Source organism: Phasianus colchicus, chromosome 3 (assembly GCF_987193195.1).
Source record: "Phasianus colchicus chromosome 3, bPhaCol1.hap1.1, whole genome shotgun sequence".
NCBI lineage: Eukaryota > Metazoa > Chordata > Aves > Galliformes > Phasianidae > Phasianus > Phasianus colchicus.
In genome coordinates, this window is record NC_143438.1 from 74,588,279 (window position 1) to 74,592,945 (window position 4,667).

The 4,667-nt window shown below is 42.4% G+C and overlaps 1 long non-coding RNA gene across 1 annotated transcript; it reads right to left on the reverse strand.

Annotated features, from left to right (window-relative positions):
* Window positions 1-413: 413 nt before the first annotated feature.
* LOC149918682 (uncharacterized) lies at window positions 414-4,034 on the reverse strand. Its single transcript, XR_016465265.1, has 3 exons — window positions 3,734-4,034; window positions 2,184-2,293; window positions 414-846 (listed from the first exon to the last, which is right to left on the reverse strand). It is a non-coding gene; the product is annotated as an uncharacterized LOC149918682 (long non-coding RNA).
* Between the last annotated feature and the right edge of the window lie 633 nt (window positions 4,035-4,667).

Consider the following 4,667-nt stretch of genomic DNA (forward strand, 5'->3'; position numbering starts at 1 on the left):
GTTTTGCATCCCAGCAACCAATTTCAACTCATTTTGTTTTATACTGACTACATTTATCACAATTTATTTTATATTCTTGATAGGGTATTGAAAGAGGCTCTCAGGGCCACAGATTGCTGCTGAATGTTAGACAACATTTGGCATGAACAGGATCAGAAATTAAAAACTGGCAGTTTTTAGCCTGGTTGCCTTTGAAATTAAGTTTATGAGATTGTGTTGTTTATCTCTCTGTACATTCAGCAGTTCCCCTCAAACACTTTGGTACTCAATTTCAACAGATTTGAAAGATGAGCTGCAATCTCAAGATAAATAAGGTCTGTGAAAAACTACAGCTGTACAGAGGACAAGGAGCATAATTAAATGCCGGCACTGTGGAAAGGCAGGTGGAAGCTAGCCTTTATATAGCAGTTGAGAGCAGCCAGCCAGCCAGCCAGAGTATGCTCAACGATTTTGATTGAGCACAGCATGTGCCCTACACAGAGGGTGGGTTTCAGAAGAGAATCTTCGATCAGAATCATAGAATCACTAGGATGGAAAGGACCTACAAGATCATCTAGTCCGACCATCCTGTTATCACCATTACTACCCACTGAGCTACTAAGCCAAGTTAATGAAAGGTTATTATGGCAAAGGAGATTTTAGGAGACAAAGAATACAAGTTCATGAAAACATAAATCAAACCCCACTTCATTTGGTTTATTTCTTGCAGAGCAACTCGGCTGTCTTGTCTTTCCTCTTCTTCCTCCTTCCCTTCCTGAACACCTTCTTTCCTCCCAGAATCTCCGGAGTCTGTTACTATCTTCGTATTCCCCCTTGATCCTCCTGGCTCAGTATCAACTCCTGTAACTTAACAGCATACGGATTTTGTCTGATTTAGTAATGAGGTCTCAGATATATTCTCTTGGGAGCCAGTTAATGGCTGTTTCTTCATCCAAAAAGTTCAGCTGGGCAGTTAAGATGTGCTCGTGTCAAGAGCTGTAACAAAACTAATTGGTACTGACCCCTTGCCATCCTGAGAGGAGAATCTCCTGCTCTGCTATACACACTCATTAAATATCTGTCTATTCTTATTGTGCCCACTGCCAGCTACCCAACATGTTAAAGATCCAGTTGTGTGGTGGATCTAGAGAACTCTAGTTAAGCATTAAATGCATTTTTCTTTCCTTATTTTAAACTCTGTACTCACAGGTCAAATAGTATATCCAACCCAACATTACAAAGTTTTCAGTATATTCCTCTACAGTATAGAGGCGTAAGACTGTCTTGTAGGGTCTTTAGTGTTCTATAAAACACTGTGAGAGTTGTATTCTTTACAAATTAGTTTAGCTTAGCAACAAAGAAAAAACACTTGTCTCCTTTTGGACTTTTCCTGAAGATGGACACCTTATGTAGATGAGAAAGTTTTAAAAGAGCTTCCCTGGGCAGTTATCTCAACAGGACAGCACAAGTGAGTCCATGTCAAAACAGAGAATATGTACACACATAGTAATGTCCTGTGATAAAAGCTGCTCTTCTGCACAGTGTCCCTGCTTGTGAAACCTGCCTGGTTTTACATAATAGTAAAACCCCAGGAAGTATAAAATTAGTGGAAGTGCTTGCAGTGTGGCCTTGTTACCCTTTTACAGTTGTTTAAAGGTCAGCAGCAAATCAACATTTACTCCCAGTCCTGCAGAATAAGCTTCTGTGGGGACAAAGCTCTCAGGCAAATGCCTTTGGCTGTATAGAAGACACCCCGGACTGAAGAAGGGACTGAGATCCCTCTCCGTCTCTTGCAGGCCATGGCCAGAGCTACCAAACCAATCGTTCTTGTCATTTATCTAGCACAGACTGAGCCATAAGCTTTGGGGAAAAATTTTGAAGTAAAAACTTCAGGCATAAGGTCTTAAAGGAGAGCTACACTTTTTTTCTCCCCTAACTTCTGGATTCTCGTGTTTTACTGAGGTTTTTATGTGAAGTAAGTTAAACTGCTGAAGGAGACTACCAAGTTTATGGGTGCTGTTACCTCCCAAATAGTTAATGCCTCACTTCTCAGTTAAGCATTCACGTTTTTTCGAACTTGGTAGGCCTCTGGCTAGGCTAATAAAGAGAGCTGCTAGGCTGTAACCAAATGATCTCTACAACATGATAAGCAGCAAGCAAGCAGCATTGGTAGTTGCACAAGAACTTCAGAATGCTGTGAATACCTCAGGAAGTTCACCAAGTGTGTTGGTCAGCTCCAGATTTTACAACCTTGTTTTCCTCATACTTCATTCACAGGAAAAGTATCTCTGTGGCTGGTGATACTTTTGCATGCCTGCAAATGCAAAAAGACACATGGAGACTACAGCCAACAAAAAGACTTGCTAGGCTGGGCACTGAGGTGCTCACCAGTCCCAGTTTTTAGAGATGGTGCTTTGTACCAGGAAAGCTCATAATTGGAGGTTGGCTGCTCTTCTAAGGAAAATACGGACATTTTTGCCAGTGCGCAATAACAGGTGGAGGGGTAAGATTTGGGGACAGAATCTAAACCCCTAAAATGCAGTGTAGAAAATGTTCCAGCTACTGTGAACACAAAAAGGAAGGAGGGTAATAAAAGAAGTCTGAAGCATTTCTAGCTTCAGAATTCAGCTGTGTAAAAAGAAGTAATAAAAATCACAACTACAGAAGAACTCTGTACTGTATCCTGTGACTACCAGAAAGCAGAGGCACATGGGGGAATTAATAAGCAGATCATAACACAGGGTAGATATCTGGAAGAGTATGGCTGCTGTTCAAGCAGGAGGTTCTGTGCTCTGTGGAGCGTACTTGAATCCAGGAGTCAGTGCTGTCTATGCTACAGCTATTTAGCACCAAACATAACAGCTGTTAGCTGTGTAACAGCTATTTAGCACCAAACATACAGCTATTACCAGCAAGTCATAGTAGGGTCTGTGGTGATAGAACAAGGGAAAATGGCTTCAAGCTCAAAGAGGGTAGATTTAGGTGAGATGTAAGGAAAAAGTGTTTTACAGTGAGGGTGGTGAGGCACTGGAACTATTTGCCCAGAAATTTTGGTTGATGCCCCATCCCTGGAGACTTTCAAAATGAGGCTGGATCAGACCCTGGGCAACATGATCTAGCTGTGCTGTTCCTGTCCATTGCAGGGAGTAGATGGCCTTCAGAGCTCCCTTCCAACTCTAAGGATTCTATGATTGTTTGACAAAACAAGAAGTTCTCCAGGCTGTTTATTTTGTCTCCTACAGATATAGGTGGTGATAAAAAAAAAAAAAAAAAAAGCCATGGTTAAGAGTTTGATTTTGTCTGAAAGATTTAAGCTCTTGGTGCACATGTACTTGATCTGCAATGGCAGACCTTACCCTGAAACAGGCAGGAACAAAGTTGGGGAAGACTTTTCCTCCAGATTCTGGGGGAGAAAATAGGCTGCCATCCCTGTACCTCAGCTGTCAGTTGAAGACCTTTACTGCCACTTGCACAGTGTGGGATTTGGGAGTTTGCTGGGCATGCCCTTCTCGCACAGCCCCTGGCACCACTCCTGCATTCACAGAACAGTTTACATCTCTGGAGTGTCACCTGTCCAAGGTGACCTCACCTAAGAAATAGCAGCTCAAGGGGGATGTTCAGAGAGCTCTGCAAGACATCCGTTTGGCTATATGCCGCATTCAGCTCCCTTTTTCTATGCCTTGGTGTGTTTATGCATCAACCAAAATCTCCTCACCCCCCTTCGCTCCCCCCCCATGATCTTCTTCCCACAGACCAGCGTTGCTGGGTGCTTTTGGGCTGCTCCTCCCTTCCCCAGCCAGCTTCTTGCTCTGACAAATGCTCCCTTGGCAACAATAGCTCCCTCTGGGTCCCTCCCAGTCTGTGGTCATGGCTACTGGGGTGTGCGGCGTTCTGCCCACCTGAGTCAGAAATGCTGAGCAGCTCTGCCGACAGCAGAACAAAGAACAACTCATCGGCAGGCTTGTGCTCAGGGCTGGCTGTGCGAATTGCTGGCCTCACCGCTGCAAACTCTCTGATTATATTTTGCTGTTCTGAAAACCAGTTCAAGTTTAGGAGTTTGTCATGCGTGTAATTTAAAACTGCCTTTTCTTCGGAGAAAAAAATAAATTACAAAAAAAAAAAAAAAAAAAAAAAGTATCTCTACCTAAAAAATGACCCTATGTAATATTTGGGGAATAGAAAAGGATCCCCAAATGAGGCTACAAAAATATGCAGTATATTATTTTGATTATGTTTTTCTAATAGACTATTTATCTGTAAATGTTTGAAAGGATTTAATTCATTTTAATTCATTTTGTGTGTGCTTTTTTCTGAATCAAGTGCATGCGCTCCTCCAGCATCACACCTCTTGCATCTTCTCTGGAGCACACATTCCTTTATGTCAAGTAAGCAGCTTCACACATTGTGCTGGCTGCAGTGCTGAAGGGAACGCCTTTTATCAGGCTGGAGAGGCACTACCCTGTGTGTTTTTTGCGTGGAGGTGAAAATGGCAGATTTCTGCATCTCTTTGTCTCTTCCCATCTTGTTTTTATGATGAATTAAGGTTTGATTTGTTATCTGTATGTTGGTTTCAGTCTTTCTCCATACTGTTTACTGAGTCTAGGAAGGTGCTATGGAACACTGATATTCCTTGGAAAGCTAACCAGAGCTTATTTGATTTGCACAATAGTATTCACTGGATAAGACAC